This window comes from Schistocerca nitens, chromosome 7 (genome assembly GCF_023898315.1).
Source record: "Schistocerca nitens isolate TAMUIC-IGC-003100 chromosome 7, iqSchNite1.1, whole genome shotgun sequence".
NCBI lineage: Eukaryota > Metazoa > Arthropoda > Insecta > Orthoptera > Acrididae > Schistocerca > Schistocerca nitens.
The window spans coordinates 184,123,097-184,143,711 of NC_064620.1; positions in this window are offsets into that span (position 1 = coordinate 184,123,097).

Sequence of the window (20,615 nt, forward strand, 5' to 3'; positions counted from 1 at the left end):
GCTACTGTAGTGATCTGGATCGTCTAGTCGCCGGTATTGGAGGTGTTAAGCAGGCTGACAATAGGCATGGTTGAGTGGAGGCGTCCGGTCAATTGAGTAAAGTACTAATATGGACATGTCCGAAAGAACAGAATCCATTCATGACCTGCATCTGTCTAGAACGAAATTAGAATTATATTTTAATACCTTCAGCTGCTGAGGGGCGTTGATATATATCAACGGGCACAGGTGAAAATGTGTGCCCCGACCGGGACTCGAACCTGGGATCTCTTGCTTACATGACAGACGCGCTGTCCATCTGAGCCACCGACAGCTCAGAGGATAGTGCGACTGCAGGGACTTTCTTGCGTATGCCTCCCGCGAGACCCACATTCTCACCTTATACACTCCTGGAAATGGAAAAAAGAACACATTGACACCGGTGTGTCAGACCCACCATACTTGCTCCGGACACTGCGAGAGGGCTGTACAAGCAATGATCACACGCATGGCACAGCGGACACACCAGGAACCGCGGTGTTGGCCGTCGAATGGCGCTAGCTGCGCAGCATTTGTGCACCGCCGCCGTCAGTGTCAGCCAATTTGCCGTGGCATACGGAGCTCCATCGCAGTCTTTAACACTGGTAGCATGCCGCGACAGCGTGGACATGAACCGTATGTGCAGTTGACGGACTTTAAGCGAGGGCGTATAGTGGGCATGGGGGAGGCCGGGTGGACGTACCGCCGAATTGCTCAACACGTGGGGCGTGAGGTCTCCACAGTACATCGATGTTGTCGCCAGTGGTCGGCGGAAGGTGCACGTGTCCGTCGACCTGGGACCGGACCGCAGCGACGCACGGATGCACGCCAAGACCGTAGGATCCTACGCAGTGCCGTAGGGGACCGCACCGCCACTTCCCAGCAAATTAGGGACACTGTTGCTCCTGGGGTATCGGCGAGGACCATTCGCAACCGTCTCCATGAAGCTGGGCTACGGTCCCGCACACCGTTAGGCCGTCTTCCGCTCACGCCCCAACATCGTGCAGCCCGCCTCCAGTGGTGTGGCGACAGGCGTGAATGGAGGGACGAATGGAGACGTGTCGTCTTCAGCGATGAGAGTCGCTTCTGCCTTGGTGCCAATGATGGTCGTATGCGTGTTTGGCGCCGTGCAGGTGAGCGCCACAATCAGGACTGCATACGACCGAGGCACACAGGGCCAACACCCGGCATCATGGTGTGGGGAGCGATCTCCTACACTGGCCGTACACCACTGGTGATCGTCGAGGGGACACTGAATAGTGCACGGTACATCCAAACCGTCATCGAACCCATCGTTCTACCATTCCTAGACCGGCAAGGGAACTTGCTGTTCCAACAGTACAATGCACGTCTGCATGTATCCCGTGCCACCCAACGTGCTCTAGAAGGTGTAAGTCAACTACCCTGGCCAGCAAGATCTCCGGATCTGTCCCCCATTGAGCATGTTTGGGACTGGATGAAGCGTCGTCTCACGCGGTCTGCACGTCCAGCACGAACGCTGGTCCAACTGAGGCGCCAGGTGGAAATGGCATGGCAAGCCGTTCCACAGGACTACATCCAGCATCTCTACGATCGTCTCCATGGGAGAATAGCAGCCTGCATTGCTGTGAAAGGTGGGTATACACTGTACTAGTGCCGACATTGTGCATGCTCTGTTGCCTGTGTCTATGTGCCTGTGATTCTGTCAGTGTGATCATGTGATGTATCTGACCCCAGGAATGTGTCAATAAAGTTTCCCCTTCCTGGGACAATGAATTCACGGTGTTCTTATTTCAATTTCCAGGAGTGTATGTCCGCACACTACATTTGTAGTGTCCCTACCCATCACACTCTGTACTCATGGAAGACATTCTTAACAAGTCCCGTAAGAGAAGAAGAAGGAAATCATGGCCCATATGGCCAAAACTATATACTTGTATGGATATGTACACATATTACCCGGACTGTTACGGGACTTGGTAAGAATGTCTTCCACGAGTAATGAGTGTGTTGGGTAGGGACACTACGAATGTAGTGTTTGGACATGTAAGATAAGAATGTGGGTCTCGCGGGAGGCGTGCGCGAGATAGTCCCTGCAGTCGCACTATCCTCTGTGCCCTCGGTGGCTCAGATGGACAGCGCGTCTGTCATGTAAGCAGGAGATCCCGTTTTCGAGTCCCGGTCGGGGCACACATTTTCACCTGTCCCCGTTGATATATATCAACGCCCTTCAGCAGCTGAAGATATATTCAACGAACCGATCTGGGTTTTGCCAGATTCGGTGTGTAATGATTTTTTATTAAACAGCGATTGGTACTCAAGGCACTGGTCTGTGTGTTCTGTTATTCAGGCTTGGAAGACAGTTATTAGTTACCCGTTATTCTCCGTTGGTTCGTCGAGTGTCTGTTGTAGAGTTGATTATTTCTCTTGGCCTCTGGAACTCATTGTAGCAGAAGGTTTGAGTACAAATCTGATATTGAGGAGTGAGTTTGTTCAGAATTTAAGCACAGATTTGGATATCACAATAGACAGTTGCATTTTAAGTTCCAAACGCTACAAAAATTTAGGTTGTACAGGTATTCCAATTTAACGTGTCAATGTAGTGCAGGTACCGACTCGGCAGGGTTTGACGTTCCCCGTTCATAGGGACCGGTGAGGAGCAAGGTTTGCGTCATATTTTGCAAGACTTTCCTGATGTTTCAACTGATAAGTTGTGAGCGACCAGTAGGATAGATTACAGCAGTCGTCCTTTTAATCAGATACCATTACGGCATTTGCCTCACGGATTATGATGCTACTGTGCGAACGAGTGATTAGGCCGTCCACCTCTCTGATTTTTTTAGTGGCTAAATGGAAAAGGTCAGGCTATAGGCCGGTAGTTGACTACCATGCATGTACTGACATGTTCCATGACCTTGGAGATTTAGTCCTCACTTTGTCTTACGGAATTAGACGTGCAAAACAAAAAAAATTAAATAAAATACACCGTAAAGTCATTTACGAGTCAGTCCCTGAGCCATATTTTCACAGTAGTTTTGTCTGATTCACGCGGCACCGTTTTTTACCTTGTTTGATTTAAAGCAGACATATTACTAGATCCTGCTTGCGCAATACTCCAAGGCTATGACTGCTATTTTACTGACTTAAATTTGTAAGTATTATCAATCGGAGCTGCAGGCTCCTGGATTTTGTTTCGGTTGATGTCAAGTAAAAGTTCGCTTACAGCTCTATTCGCACTGGATGTGTAATTTATGTGTCTGTCGATAAAGCATCTTATTTTCGGGAAAATTCCGAAGTCTGCAAGAGCCGACAAGGGCGAGAATTATAGCACAATCAGCATAACCGCTCAAGCATCCAAGTTGTTGACAAGAATAATAAACAGAAACTGAAAGAAGAAGAATGGGGATGTGTTGGAGGAGGATCAGTTGGCTTTAGGAAAGGAAAAGGCATCAGACAGGCAGTTCTGACTTTGAGATTGACAATGGAAGAAGGAGGTACGAAAAATCGAGACACATTCATAGGATTTGTCAACCTGGGAAAAGAGTATGACAGTGTCAAGTGGTGCAAGCTGTTCGAAATACTAAGAGAAAAAGGCGTAAGCTAGAGGGGAAGACGGGTAAGATATAATATGTAGAAGAGCCAAAAGCGAAAACTCACGCTCCTGCGCATCCATAGCTTGTAACAATCCAAGATGAGGAAGGGCATAGCCCAAAATGTCGATGTGGCCTATTGCTTTCATAAGTTCGATTGCACCAAGTCCAGAACGGCCAAGACTGGAAAGTATTTGTATGGAGTGTAGCCATGTAGGGAAGTGAAACATGGACGATAAATAGTTTGGACAAGAAGAGAATAGAAGCTTTCAAAATGTGGTCCTACAGAAGAATGCTGAAGATTAGATGGGTAGATCACATAAGTAATGAGGAGGTATTGAATAGAATTGGGGAGAAGAGGAGTTTGTGGCACAACTTGACAAGAAGAAGAGACCGGTTGGTAGAACATGTTCTGAGGCAACAAGGGATCACAAATTTAGCATTGGAGGGCAGTGTGGAGGGTAAAAATCATAGAGGGAGACCAAGATATGAATACACTAAGCAGATTCAGAAGGACGTAGGTTGCAGTAAGTACTGTGAGATGAAGAAGCTTGCACAGGATAGAGTAGCATGGAGAGCTGCATCAAAACAGTCTCAGGACTGAAGACCACAACAACAACTACAATTCTGATTGCAAGTTTGCGGCACTTGCGGTTTACTTTAACCAGTTGCGCAACGAAGGCGAGCCATTTAGATGAATGAACAGCCAACAAGTTGCTTTTGACGCCTTGTAGTCACCACAGAGTAACAGCCCGGTCTTGGCCATTCTGGACTTGGTGCAGCAATTTATTGTTCAGACTGACACTCCAAACTGCTAGGAATTCCACCTATGACTTTCCGGCTCACGCTGTACTTTTCACCTTTCTAAACTTAAATTCTCTAGGAATACGGGGAGGTTACAGTCAAAACGGACACTCATACTCTTAGTTTGTACACAGCGCATCCGCATAAGACCAGCCAGATCACCCGATGGGCGCTGCGAATCTCGGAATTCTGTTTTTCTGTCGGGCACATTAGTGTTCACAAGAGTGTAATCGCCGACCCCATTAATCGGATGTCTGAAGAAGAAAAGGAAGAAACCGTTCACTCTGAAGATTTTGGGTCCGCAGCTCGTGGTCGTGCGGTAGCGTTCTCGCTTCCCGCGCCCGGGTTCCCGGGTTCGATTCCCGGCGGGGTCAGGGATTTTCTCTGCCTCGTGATGACTGGGTGTTGTATGATGTCCTTAGGTTAGTTAGGTTTAAGCAGTTCTAAGTTCTAGGGGACTGATGACCATGCATATTAAGTTCCATAGTGCTCAGAGCCATTTGAACCATTTTTTGAAGATTTTGGGGAACTGTTTAGTGTTCGTTCAGTGTTAACTGAATATGCTCCCTGTTCAGCGATGTGCAAGAACAAGGGCATGGTTTAGGGCCAAACAAGAAGAGGGTAACAGCAGGGGAGAAGGCACCGTGCTACGAGTTGCAGAAGGTATTGCTCTGTTATCGTACGCAGCGGGAAGGAAGTATAGTCTTCCCTTCGTTCCCGGCTGTCTTCAAACACTACCACGAGTCCGTTCTATGGGGACACATGGAGGTCTAGAGATCCGACCATAAGATTAAAGGGGCTATTACTTGGCCGTTCAAGGATGGCCGGAGGTTAGTGGGCTAGTGTCAGGCTTGCAACAGCTCTAGACACAGTCCTTACGGTCGATGGGATCTTCTCCAGTCCATGTGTACCCATCAGTCCATTGACCGGCTATTTATTGTGGTGAACTGCTGCTTCATACTCAGTGGGGTCACAAATATAATTTTGTAGCTAAGGATGCCTCTTCGTTTTTTATATGGTTAATATCCAGTTGTGGGGTAACTGCAGGAGGCAGAACTCGTCTTTTAAAGGGCATATTTTCTCTTTGAACATCTCATAGAAGTAGTTAGCGACATCGCTCCGGCGTTTGCGTGAATGGAGTTCCACAAATGTCGTTTCCAACATGGCGTAACTAACACCACCACCACGCCGAGTTATCCTCGACCGTTCTTTGCTGGAGTGTTAACCACAATTTAAAGGCTATTTTGATCACCTTTTTTGCCAACGCCCAGACCAAATGGTAACACTCCTTGCCCTGTTTGAAGTTAAGGTTCCACACTGCGTGTCAGGAAGCTCATACGGGAAATCCAGCTCCCCTAATTATTTTTCATTATTTAAATTCAACACTGTCCAATGCCTGGTCGGTCAATAATCTGTTGCCAGAAAAAGTTAGTCTAGAAGATACTCATTACAACTGCTGAAGGGTCAAGTTAAATATACACCAGAGATAAGTGGCACGACAAAACCGTGGCCGGCATCTCGGGAATTTTAATGTTGCGGATTTTGGGGGTCATAGATAGACACATTTCTCTGTCGCTGCAGCTTATAGATCCTTCCCATGTGCCCCGGGTGCTGACACCTGTCAATCTCCTGGTCAAGAATCCATCGACTGGATAGAACCACCGAATGCATTTGAGTCAGGGTAAGGCAGATGCTCTTTGTAGCTGCTTGTCAGCATCATCCCGGGGATTTGGGGATGGAGTCTGAGCCATGTCATCAGAATCTACACCTGGGAGCACCCACCGCCAGGAGGCGCTACTAGAATTTGTCAAAGTCTCTTAGTGTGACAGAAGTTAGAGAAAGGGATGAGTCTGGGGCAGGATATGCTTGCCTGAAGAGGATACTGTGCCACTGTCTGAGGCAGCTTCGTCCTCTGGATCGGAGGTTTTCTGTCCATATTCTGTTAGCATGCTTGGCGAGTGGAACGAGAGGGCACGTAGCAGTGGACAGAGAGGAGAGATGTCGGACTGACAAGTTGGAAAGGGCAGCACAGCTATAGCATGCAGGCAGGAGGTTTCCTTTCTGGTAAATGGACACACAGACTGAGTTGATGTCAGAGCGTGGGCGATCACACTGACACTTGGGATACATCAGATCAGCAGTACCACACGAGCTCAGGCGTGGAAAGGAGCTCATATGGTGAGAAGCTCACAGAGGAGGGAACGGTCAGCCACGACACCTACAAGAGCCTACTACCGCCGGCAAGGCTACCGCAAAATATTGTACTGGGTGAGTCCAGTTTTGAACTGACGTAAATTGTGGTTGCTCGGCTGCATTGTGTGAACTGGAGTGAAAATATTACAGGTCAGAATTTAGTTTCGGCGGGCATGTTGTGTATCTGACACTTATCAACATTCAGGAATGTGTCCCACTGTGTCAGCGACGTTTAGCAGCTTTTTGGCAAAAGCAGTATTAATTTGAAAGTTTCAGAAGATGTAGTGTCTTGATCAGCGGTACAGTTCAGTCCCTCGTGGCGCGTATTTATGCATGAGGTCGTCCTTCCTGTCTTTAACAGTCAGCTTTCGAGGGTTATTTAAATTGTCCTGTTACTGCATGCCAAATGTTTACTTTCCTATGTAATTTTACTTCTGGTTCGAAACTAGTTTGTGTGGCACTAATAATTTGTTCCGATTATTATGTGGTAGTGATCAAATTCAGTCTGAATTTAAAAATTGTTTTATGTTTGGAACTGTCTCAAATGTTGCTGTTATTGTTCATTTATTGAAATGTGGCGTGGGGTGTTACCTGGCAAACTTTCCACCCGCGTCTCGTTAGAATTCTATCGGTTAGTATCATTCCAAGGAAGGTACTTTTGATTTTAATCTGAGTCATCATCTTAATACTAGGAATTTAGAAGAGGTATAACCTGATATCTGGGCAACTCATTTACATTTAAGAATTGCCTGTTTTATTAACAGTGTGAGTCAGCCAGTGTATTGCCATCTGTTATATGTGTTTTAAGATATCTTTGTACATGTGTCGTAAAAGTTACCCAGCCAGTTTGCTCAAAAATGGCTCTAAGCACTGTGGGACTTAACATCTGAGGTCATAAGTCCCCTAGACTTAGAACTACTTTAACTTCACGAACCTAAGGACATCATACACTTCCATGCCCGAGGCAGGATTCGAACCTGCAACCGTAGCAGCAGCGCGGTTCCGCACTGAAGCGAATAGAAGCGCTCGGCCACAGCAGCCGGCAGCCAGTTTGTGCTGCAGCGAGTCCAGACTAATCGGCGATGCCTGAGTTTGAATACTACCTCTTGATGTGCCGTGAGAGAGCAGGCTAATTGTGTTGTACTGGAGCAGCGCCATTGATTTGTTAAGATTGTTGTTTTGTCAGTTTACCGCAGCACATGCAGGTGTAACAAACTACGTTATTGCTACAAGTGTTATTCAGTTTTACGTTGCCTGGTCCTTCCATTCCCAAAGCAATCACTGACGGCTAGCCGTCTGTCTTGATGGTGATGCAGTCTCTAACTATTCGCCAGTTCGAACTTTTAATCGATTTGTTCAACCATAGTATGGAAAGAGGACCTATACGTATTTCGTTAATGCATCGATATTCGTGAAGAGCAGCAGCACTATTGCTGAATGAGATTTTAACTCTGCAGTGGAGTGTGCACAGGTTTGAAACTTCCTGGCAGATTAAACCTGTGTACCGGACCGTGACTCGAACTCGGGACCTTTGCCTTTTGCGGGCAAGTGCTCTACCATCTGAGCTATCCAAGCACGACTCACAACCCGTCCTCACAGCTTCAGTTCTGCTAGTACCTCTTCTCCTGCCTTCCAAACTTCACAGAAGCTCTTCTGCGAACCTGCAGAACTAGCACTCCTGGAAGAAAGGACACTCCGCTGCAGAGTGAAAATCTCATTCTGGAATCATCCCCCAGGCTGTGGCTAAGTCATGTCTCCGCAATATCCTTTCTTCTAGAAGTGCTAGTTCTGCAGGTTCGCAGAAGAGCTTCTGTGAAGTTTGGAAGGTAGGAGACGAGGTACTGGCAGAACTGAAGCTGTGGGGACGGGTCGTGAGTCGTGGTTGGGTAGCTCAGATGGAGAGCACTTGCCCGCGAAAGGCAAAGGTCCCGAGTTTGAGCCTCGGCCGGGCACATAGTTTTAATCTGCCAGGAAGTTTCGGCAGTATTGCCGTCGTTTTGATATGATAGTTTTACGAGTAAAGTCCTGCTCGACTTGTCCACGTTGACTGTCTGCATCTTTAATGCACATTGATGCTTCTGTTTCAACCCTTCATTACCGTTCCAGTACTGGCGCCTATCGACAAAAGATGACACTAACACTGTTAACAACGAAAATCCAGTAATTCACAGTCTGAAATTCATTCCTTTAATGTTGGGTAGCCACACAGTAAATAGTTTTCCGTCTACACTGGCTCAATCAGCGAAACTTTAATCCCCCTGTATTTCTTGGTAGTAAACTTTGATCATTAGAGCGGGGTGGCCGGTGAAGTATAGTGCTAATGGACATTATTGTGAGGTCATTCGTCTCAGTGATTCCTACACCATGTGCTGGACCTATTAGAAAATCAGTTTTTTCTTAGATTTTTTTAAAATCAAATAATCACTTGCAAATTCAATTGAGCTCCCTCCTGGGTAATGACCTTCGTCGCCAACATATGTTTCATTAATTACTAAGAAATTTCAGTTAAAATCCTAGAGTTAGTTTCATACCTATTACGGCCACAGTATTCCACTTAATAATTCCAGTGCCAATAAATTTCAGTTTCACAGATGCTGACAAACGCAGCACACTAATTAGTATTAATCAATGTTGGCGATCGTTATTAGCGCAGTATACTTTTTCAGCACTTTAAGGATCGGTAGTACACCAGTCGACAGTCTGTCGGTTTATATTCTTATCCGATAACTAGGTACATATGAATCACGGACGATTCATAACAATCTACTGGTTACAATCTGAGCTTAGTGATGGCTCTGACGACGCTTCCTTGTCGCTTCTTTGATTACGAGCCTACACAGTATTCTCTGACAAATGTAGAAGCTCTATCCTAAGATCTGTTAGTTGGTATATGGTTTGTACCTGTCCCTGCCATGAATTTGATTCCTCGCTAGCTTCCACTTCATGTCATTACAGCTCCCATTCCATCGACTGCTTGATTTCACCTACAGTCCAATATTCGTGACATCATGTTGTACATCGGTTGACCAGATATGATGTAGGTACACTGCATATAGCTATTACAGTTACTGAAAACATGTCCACATATATTTTGTACCTTATAGAAATTTGCCCACCCACTCTTTACTCGCGCAGGCTTTGGCGATTCCCGTAAGAGTTTGGGCAACCTTTTCGCATTCGCACAGACGAAGGTCAATGGCTGGGTAGCCTTTAACTATATATACGAAGACACTAACTTGTTCTCGAAAGAACAGTTACTGTTGATGACCATGCAGCTTTTCCCTGGAATAAATGATGACTAACTGACAACCTCAGCTGCCGACAGGTGTTGTTGATATACCTAGATGTGGACAGCTGAAAATGTGTGCCCCGACCGGGACTCGAACCCGGGATCTCCTGCTTACATGGCTGACGCTCTATCCATCTAAGCCACCGAGGACACAGATGAATAGCGCGACTGCAGGGACTTATCCCTTGCACGCTTCCCGTGAGACAATACATATGTAGAATTGTGGACAGTTGGGAATGAGAGTCTCACGGGAAGCGTGCAAGGGATAAGTCCCTGCAATCGCGCTATTCATCTGTGTCCTCGGTGGCTCAGATGGATAGAGCGTCTGCCATGTAAGCAGGAGATCCCGGGATCGAGTCCCGGTCGGGGTACACATTATCAGCTGTCCACATCGAGGTATATCAACAACACCTGTCGGCAGATGAGGTTGTCAGTTGTCATCATTTATTCCAGGGTAAAGCTGCATGGTCATCAACAGTAACTTTTCTTTCGAGAACAAGTTACTGTCTTCGTAGATATTCTATTTCGTGACTGTTTCCTTCCAAAGCGCTAGAGAATATCTATGTGTCGAAATTACACTAGCAAGAAATGGTATCTTTAACTGCCAACTGAAGAATGAGTCCCTTCAGTAATTACAGTACATTGCGTTCACATCTACACATACAGTTGTGGACCCAGTCCTCATCAAAATTCTCAGTCTCTTTTTGCGTTCTATTAGTGTACACACCTATACATACAGCTTGTTGTCATTTGTTATAGACACCACAGACCGTTTTTACTGTCTGTATGAGGGAAAGAAGAGAACGTCTCTGTAGAATAATACGTTCATATTAACAAAATTTTCTGCGTATAAAGTTTTTTCATGTTGCACTATAAAGTAACTGAAATTTCAACTTTCCTGGCGGTGTTCCGGTTTGGTGTTCTGTGGTAAACATCACTTGTGCATAACAGAATGCGAAAGTCACACAGTAAACAGGATGCGAGGCTCATAGTTCATCATTTCACAGGTCCTTCATAATAGTGCACCGGAGAAGAAACTTTGCCAAATAGACTCTAAGACAAGACAAAGACGTACCGTGAAGGAATTATTCGAATGGGATGGAAATCGGTACATGTGATGTATGTGTTCAGACAAACAAAGCTTGACCGCTTCAGAAAAATTGTATGATTTATGCAAGAGGAAGAGCTTCACAAATGAGCAAGTCAATGACGCGTTGATACATTTCTGGCACTTATGCATGCAGATATTCGTCTTGGCATTGATTTATATGGGTGTTGGACGTCCTCCTAAGATACATCGTGCCAAAATGCGCGTTATGTCGTCAAACTCCAGAGGTGGTTTGAGGACCCTGCTCATAATGCTCCAAACGTTCTCAGCTAGGGAGAGATCCGGTGAAATTGTTTGCCAAAGTAGTCTGGCAAGCACGAAGAAAAGCAATAGAAGCTCTCGCCGTGTGCGAGCGAGCATTATCTTACTAAAATGTAAGCCGAGGATAGCTTATCATGAGGGGCAACAAAACGAGGTGTAGAATGTCGTAAACGTACTGCTGTATTGTGCTGTAAGGCTGCAGCGAATGACAACCACAGAGGTCCTGCAATCAGAAGAAATGGCACCCAGACCATTATTCCTAGTTATCGGGCCGTATGGATGAGGACAGTCAGACTGGTAAGCCAGCTTCTGGCTGGGGCATCTTCAGACATGTCTTTGTTGGTCATCCCTCAAGACAGTTCTGCTCCAGTGAAGGAGCTTCCACACTCCGACGTCTGGCGAAGACGTGTCTGGAGATGCTCCGGACACTGGAAGGATGCCAAACTATCGCCAGTCATACGACCCGACAACCAAGAGCGACGGTCTGCGGTGACACTTCTATTTCATAGGAGGTCACCTTTAGCTGTCATTCGCTAAACCATTATATTCTTCGCCCAAGAAGGCAAGCCATCTCGGGCCTACATTTGAGCAAGAAAATGCCCACCCATACAAGGTGAGAGTTTCTACTGCTTTTCTTCGTGTATGCCATATCCTATTTTGACCAGCAAGATCGTCGGATCTCTCCCCAGTTGAGACAACTGAGAAGTGGAACATTACAGGCTGGAGCCCTACAACCAGCTAGTGATTTTGACCAGCTAATGCAGCAGCTGGACGAAATTTGGCACGATACACCTCAGGATGAACTCCTATTACTCTCTCAATAAACAGCAAGTTATAACTGATGGCATAAGGGCCAGAGAAGAACCTACCACGTTAGTGACTTTCTCAATTTGTGAAGCTCTTTCTCTTGAATAATTCATCCCATTTTTTTTAATTGCAATAAGTTGTTTGTCTTTACGTTGACATCATATCCACCGATTTCCGTCCCATTCGAATAATTCCTTCGTATTGCGCCTTCTGTAATCTTATAGTGTGGTACAGCTTTTGTGCCACCACCATCAGCAACGACAACTCGCAACAAGTGCGATAAAAATTCTCTAAATAACTTGATAAGATCACATTTAATGCTCACATTGCAAACAATATTCACAGCAGAAAGCTCAGAACGCTACTGAACGCTTATTGGCTGCTGGAGAACACGTGACGTAGGTGTGCAGGACAAGTCTAATCTCGACCGCCATCGTTAGTGACTTCAACTATAGCACCATCTCCTGCAAGCCAGTGCTGTGTCCACAGTCAGAGCGTGCAGCGCGTCTGCAGTCAGCGCAAGCCCGAGCGGGTCTTGACGGCATCCAAGACTGTCGGCACGGGCTGTACTTGGTGACGGGCCACACAACATACAAGCTGGGAGAGGCAATTTCGGTTTCAATTGCTGGAATGAATCGAAGACGCGAGTCTTGGGTAGAGCCAAGTCTGAGGTGCCTAAAGAACTATGTGTGTGGGACCGTTACCAGACAAGACGACGGGCAATGCAGACAGACCTGCCGTTGCATAACAGCCGTCTGGACATGTAGCAGTCTTACCATTGCTGGACATACAGCAATTTCACACCAAACAAAGGAATGGATTCTGGTGATCATAACGAGCACTACTGAATTCCTTCGCAACTGCGGCTTTTCGTGGATGATGCTGTAGTGTACAGAGAAATTGCAGCATTAGAAAATTGTAGCGAAATGCAGGAAGATCTGCAGCGGATAGGCACTTGGTGCAGGGAGTGGCAACTGACCCTTAACATAGACAAATGTAATGTATTGCGAATAAGTAGAAAGAAGGATCCTTTATTGTATGATTATATGAAAGCGGAACAAACACTGGTAGCAGTTACTTCTGTAAAATATCTGGGAGTATGCGTGCGGAACGATTTGAAGTGGAATGATCATATATAATTAATTCTTGGTAAGGCGGGTACCAGGTTGAGATTCATTGGGAGTGTCCTTAGAAAATGTAGTCCATCAACAAAGGAGGTGGCTTACAAAACACTCGTTCGACCTATACTTCAGTTTTACAACAAAGGAGGTGGCTTACAAAAGACTCGTTCGACCTATACTTGAGTTTTGCTCATCAGTGTGGGATCCGTACCAGATTGGGTTGACGGAGGAGATAGAGAAGATCCAAAGAAGAGCGGCGCGTTTCGTCACATGGTTATTTGGTAACCGTGATAGCGTTACGGAGATGTTTAGCAAACTCAAGTGACAGACTCTGCAAGAGAGGCGCTCTGCATCGCGGTGTAGCTTGCTCGCCAGGTTTCGAGAGGGTGCGTTTCTGGATGAGGTATCGAATATATTGCTTCCCCCTACTTATACCTTCCGAGGAGATCACGAATGTAAAATTAGAGAGATTCGAGCGCGCACGGAGGCTTTCAGACAGTCGTTCTTCCCGCGAACCATACGCGACTGGAACAGAAAAGGGAGGTAATGACAGTGGCACGTAAAGTGCCCTCCGCCACACACCGTTGGGTGGCTTGCGGAGTATAAATGTAGATGTAGATGAACTGATGGTGGTAGCCTTGTGGGTTTTTTATTGTAGTGGAGCACGTTATTACGTGTGTGTGTATTCTGAGAGCAGTTACTTGTAAAACCGAATCCTGTCTGCAATGACTTCTTTTATTTATTGCTTGCGGGGCTCTTGTCAGTGAGTGTTGCTATACAGAGCAGGTATAACTGCGTCAGTTCACATTGTGGGTGTGATTAAGTAATTGAAACTGAAGTTGGCTGTATCTGACGCGAACATGAATCAGTTTTTTATTCAGTCGTTTTAAGAGTTGATTTTGTATTGCAATACTAGAGCGAGATGTACTTAGAGGCTACATTATTGATCCCAAATATTTTAATAATCCTTGGGTATAATAAGTATTTTGTTGCCTTTTTTATTAAGGCAGTGAGCCAGGCATTTCAAAGCATACGTTGTCGATCGCCTGTTGTATGGCCAGACTGAATTTCTTCTTTATTTCACCCTGTTATGCTGATGTTAAAAGGATATTTTTTGCTTAGTTAGCTTAGCCCTACTTAAATTCTTTCAGGCTACAGGAGATAGTATTTATTTATTGTAAGTTGCTAATGTTCTGCTAACTGAATATTTTGATGCTAAACAAAATTACTGTTAAACTGGGCCCCACATCTGTGTAACCCCAGCCCAGGTCCCACTCCACACTGGTAGAAGGGAGTGGTTGTCCATTGTGGTGGTGTGGGGGTGAAGCCCGATAGTATTATAGAATAAATACTTTACTGTATCTAGCTTTCCTGTGGGCTGTTTTAGTCATGGCATTTAGGGACATGCTGGATGTTGCTTGCCTTAGAAAGGACGAGCTCCCACGTGAAGTATGTACAGGCAGGTTCCAGCGGTGGCAGTGTACATCCAGTCACTTTAACGAGTTATGGATGAGCTGATGCGCTTTACTGAAGTGCAGAGCAAGCATGTGAGTGGTACTATTCGTGTTATCGGCACTGCCCTATCTGAATTAGAACTAGTTGTGCAGTTCTTGCAGGGTAACTCACCTTGGCAGACACAAGTGCAGATGTTAAAAGCAAGAGGCATGCTTTCTAATAATAGGTTTAGTGATTTGTTAGGAAATATTGGGGAAGAGGATCGATATGTGTTGAATAAGACATACGAGATGCTGATCTGACCAGAGGTTACAATTGTGGATTTACTACTCGTTAGTTCAGGGGAAACAAGCAGAACAGTGTTGAACAGAATGTGTGTGTCATTACACACTATGCATATCATTAAGTAACTTAAACAGAAGTTGGTCGTGTTCATCACGACCATGAATCAGTTGTCCAGTAGTTCTAAGGGCTGGTTGTGCATTAACTTCTTGCTGCTGAATCAGTGGTTGACTCATCTGCTTTAAGATTTTGTTTCATTATTGTGTTATGCGAATGAATTGTCATATTTGTAACCGATTGTCATCGATGTGTTTTATAAGTAGTTATTCAGTTGGTAGTGGTAGTTGGTGACATAGGCGTCGGTACCAATAACAGTGCAACATGTAGTTAGAATTTATCCCACTGATTCAAAATGACTTATGAATGTACGTTTTCTGTTCTCATTCTTGATTACAGGACAGTGCCAGACCTCTCGGAATGTATGCAGTAGCCTGCTGGCTACACTGAATGTGTTCTAAACTCGACCTTGTTCTCTTGTTATCCAAAGGGAATTTCGTGCTTGTTTATCTTCTCTGAATTGAAAATTTTGATGCCAACAAAACAATTCTTCAACTGAACTCCATGTTTGCACAAACCCCAGCCAAAATTCCACTCCATGTAAATCTCACATACGACGTTGCCTCTTCTGAACTGGTATACAAAGGTTTTACAACGTCTCCAGTCACGTCAGCTCTTTAAATGACCCTTGGGTCAACAGTTGTAAGTGTGTAAGTGAAATAGGAACACGTTGATCAAAAGTGAAAGACATCAAGAAATGTGAATGATTTTCTGGTACATCAACAACGACATTTAATTTCCTACATCAGTGAATACTGTGTACGTCAGAGGGGATCTCTGGTATCTTTCGGAAGTAGCAAGTTGTCTATGATGGAGTTAATGATATATTTTCGAAGCAGGCTATTACCCCGCGTGGAGGTGATGGTGTATTTGGGAAGCAGGCGTGTGCCTATCGTGGAGATAATGGTGTTCTTGGGAAGTAAGCATTTACCTATGACCGAGATGAATGGCCAGTCTTCCTGCAATCTGTCTAAATGAGTAGTGGGCTTGGTGCACGACGCTGATTTCAATGGTGACTGATTACATCAGCACATCCAGTGTTATCATGCACATACTTGAAATAAACTTTCAGAATCCATGGCAGGAAGCAGCTCATTGCACATGGGTGGTTTAACGGTAGCATGGAGGGGTCAGTAGAAATACCTGAATTATGTTCCATAAGTTGACTGAAGTAGCTAACCGTAATAGATAAATTTTGCCGAGCTGCTTGGATACTGTAAAAAGAAAAAGCCGGTTTTCAGCTTTAATGAGGTATAGGGGGCAGTACTCTTCAGTAAAAATGGTATTTCGAAGCGTATGTCTGACGTTAGTGGTCACTGACCAACAAAGCATTCTTCTCAATAAAAGTTAACTTGTATGAAAGCAAAGGAGGTTTCCCGTCTGGGGGAGCAGTTTTGGTTGGGTATCGAGATTTTCTGAACGTGCATATGCTTGATAGGAAGAGCCTTATATCAGATCGTTATTCCTTTAGATAGCTAGAGGTGGTGTTCAGCAAACGAAGGGGATATAATTAAGTTTTAATAAAGGTTATTTGCTTATTAGCTCCCATAGCAGTTTGACTGATCCTTTTTCTGGGACTTTTCCCTATTTAATTGGAACTGTCAACCTATTTTATCCTTGCGGAGATCGTCTGCGGCCGTTGTAGGAAGCCACCTGTTGCTGAAGTAAGAGCTGTTAGTGATGTCCGTTTTCCAGTACATTTGGAGGATGGAGTTATGTTTCCCGAAAGTACCAGGTGATTATGCTTAATGTGCACCCACTCACAGAGGTTCCAAGTGGGCTATAGTTATCGTATTTTAATGCATTAATTAGGATCTGATCTACGCTGGAAAACATTAGTTCCAGTTTTGGCCACCAGATACAAACCTCGCGCAGTAATGCAAGAGAAACATATTGGAATGTTTCCATAGTATAGGTTAGGAAGTGGTCGTGGGCAGAAAATGTCAAACATGTGACAAACGAATAACGTTGATTTTGTTATTAACCGCGGCATACACGGTTTGTTCAGTATGAGCACTGGAGACATTGACGAGATGCTATACAGAGCCAGATTTTCACATAGTCACCAAAACTGGAACTAATTCTATTTTACGTAAATCGGTTCCGCATTAACCCGTTGTAATAAACTACTGGCCATTAAAATTGCTACACCACGAAGATGACGTGCTACGGACGCGAAATTTAACCGACAGGAAGAAGATGCTGTGATATGCAAATGATTAGCTTTTCAGGGCATTCACACAAGGTTGGCGCCGGTGGCGACACCTACAACGCACTGACATGAGGAAAGTTTCCAATCGATTTCTCATACACAAACAGCAGTTGACCGGCGTTGCCTGGTGAAACGTTGTTGTGATGACTCGTGTAAGGAGGAGAAATGCGTACCGTCACGTTTCCGACTTTCATGAAGGTCGGATTGTAACCTATCGCGATTACGGTTTATCGTATGGCGACATTGCTGCTCGCGTTGGTCGAGATCCAATGACTCTTAGCGGAATATGGGATCAGTTGGTTCAGGAAGGTAATACGGGACGCCGTGCTGGATCCCAACGGCCTCGTATCACCAGCAGTTGAGATGACAGGCATCTTATCCGCATGGCCCTAACGGATTGTGCAGCCACGTCTCGATCCCTGAGTCGACAGATGGGGACGTTTGCAAGACAACATCCATCTGCACGAACAGTTCGACGACGTTTGCAGCAGCATGGCCTATCAGCTCGGAGACCATGGCTGCGGTTACCCTTGACGCTGCATCACAGACAGAAGCGCCTGCGATGGTGTGCTCAACGACGAACCTGGGTACACGAATGGCAAAAGTTCATTTTTTCGGATGAATCCCGGTTCTGTTTACAGCATCATGATTGTCGCATCCGTGTTTGGTGACATCGCGGTGAACGCACGTTGGAAGCGTGTATTCGTCATCGCCATACTGACGTATCACCAGGTGTGATGGTATGGGGTGCCATTGGTTAAAGGCACTTTGAACAGTGGCCGTTACATTTGAAATGTGTTACGACCCGTGGCTCTACCCTTCAATCGATCTCTGCGGAGCCCTACATTTCAGCAGGATTATGCACGACCGCATGTTACACCTCCTGTACGGGCCTTTCTGGGTACAAAAAATGTTCAACTGCTGCCCTGGCCAGCACATTCTCCTGATCTCTCACCAACTGAAAATATCTGGTCAATGTTGCCCGAGTAACTGGCTCGTCACAATACGCCAGTCACTACTCTTGATGAACTGTGGTATCGTGTTGAAGCTGCATGGGCAGCTGTACCTGTACACGCCATCCAAGCTCTGTTTGGCTCAGTGCCCAGGCATGTCAAGGTCGTTATTACGGCCAGAGGTGGTTGTTCTGGGTACTGATTTGTCAGGATCTATGCACCCAAATTGCTTGAAAATGTAATCACATGTCAGTTCTAGTATAATATATTTGTCCAATGAATATCCGTTTATCATCTGCATTTCTTCATGGTGTAGCAATTTTAATGGCCAGTAGTGTATATCAGGTTTCGCGAGCAGCTGCTCTTATGTTATAACTATCCTATAGTTAGACTAACGAAAGGTCTGGAAATAGAGGGAATTTTAACCTTGTCTTTCCTCCGGTTTTCCCGGCTTGGTTGACTAACGTATTTCGTTTCGTCAGCAAAGATAAAGTCTTCTCTGTAATTTCAAAGATGATCTAGGATTCCTAAAGCGAGGTGTCTTCTGCATTCCATACGTAGGCTACCGAAAGAACGGAAGATAGATGCAGCGAACATCAGCGGCACAAAGGAGTAAATCCTCGAAGTAAATCAACCGTTATCAACCAGTGCCTAGAATATCATCATAAAATTCTATTAAGTAAGAATAAACACTACTTTTCCTTGGGCAAGAAGTCTGTTACGATAGATTCTTGGATAGAAAAAAGTTCTAGGTAAATTTCGCGCGTCAAATTCGGGAAAAATCTCGATCTTCTGATGATTCAGTCTATCATTGTCGTCATGAATTGACTGTCGTGGAACTGGCGAGGGACTCGCTTTAATGCACTACGGACGGTATGTGATTGGTTGGATTACGACACGATCACATCAGGGAAATTACGTTTACTTAGGTGGAACCCTCTATTTCCGTAGAACGCTCTGGAGGACTCTATCCAGCGTTGCTTGTATTGCCATCATCGGCCAGTAAACTACAAGAAGTCTTTTTCTGTGAATTTTCTTTATCACGTGCTCGCCTTTATGCGCATAGCCGGTGTGTCTTCCGAAGTTTTTATCACAGATTCTAATTTACTTTGATTTTCTTATCACAGAGATCAGTAGTTTGAAGCGTGGGCCAGAATTCTCGTTTGTTCAGATATAATGTTGTTTTTATTTCACAGCCACCACAGATTTTTCAAAATTCCTACACTGATGCTGATGTTTAACGTGGCGATTAACAACTTTCGGCCATTAGAATCAGACAGATGTAACTACATTTTTGCCATTTTCGAGTTGTTATGGCAAAAGGTATACGGAATCAAGACCTACTTTACGATCAAACGAGCGTTTCTTATGTTGTTTCCGTTTTAGTTGTCAACGTATCTACATTTTACGAAGAATCGTAAGAATCAGACAGACGGAAGAGGTGATCCGTTTTTAAACCATAGGACGCATTGTTAACCGAACAGCTATTAGGTTTCTCTGATCCAAATAGAACTGTTAGAATTTGCTATACCCGCTGCTTCTCTTTAGACGCATTGCCGCCGTCGCTCTGTGACAAGAATGAAATGCTATCTCCTGGCAAAGAAGATAAATATTGTTACAGTTGTGAATGGGCTTCCAAGCAAGTAGGAGCGCTATGTAGTCCAGAGGAAGAAGGATGGTGAAAATGTACCTGGAGAAGGAACAGAATTTAATGGAATCTTGTAACTATTAGAACCTGTTTCTTAGTGTATATATTCCGTTAGTAAGTACTATAAAAATTATTATTATTACTACTATTGCTATTACTGCTGTTGTCATTATTACTATTATAATAATAATTATTATTGCTATCACTGCTGTTGACATCATCATTATTGTCATTGTTTATATTCATGGCTGAGGAAGAACGTGATTTGGAGATGCTCAGGACATTCATTGGTTCAGATACAGATGATGATCCCTCCTGTGAACCAGACAACACTACAGATTCTGGTGAGGAGCCAGTTACTAGACGCTAGAGCAGTTTCAGTTAATTTTCTTTTCCCTTCCTGTAAATACCTGTCAGGTTATTGTTACAGACAGCAGTGTTGAACATGGAACGTCCCTTGTAAAGAATGTCACAAAAACTGCTAAGGATGCAACTAGTGCACAAGTAAATCACCACAATCAGGACAGGGAAATTGCAGATGACAATGTTGGTATTGAGAACAGTAACAGAACAAGAAAACGATAAAGAAGAGAAACAAAGTGTGAGGACAAAATCGGATAACTCACTAAGGAAGAGGACCAAGAAATTCTGTCTAATAAAAAAATCAAGTGTGTATACAGTTAGTGTCAAGACATTTGACAATTCTGAAACCTTTGTGAGAAATGCTATTGAAAAATGAGATGAACATCATGTAATTGAGAAAGAGCGAAAAGTATGT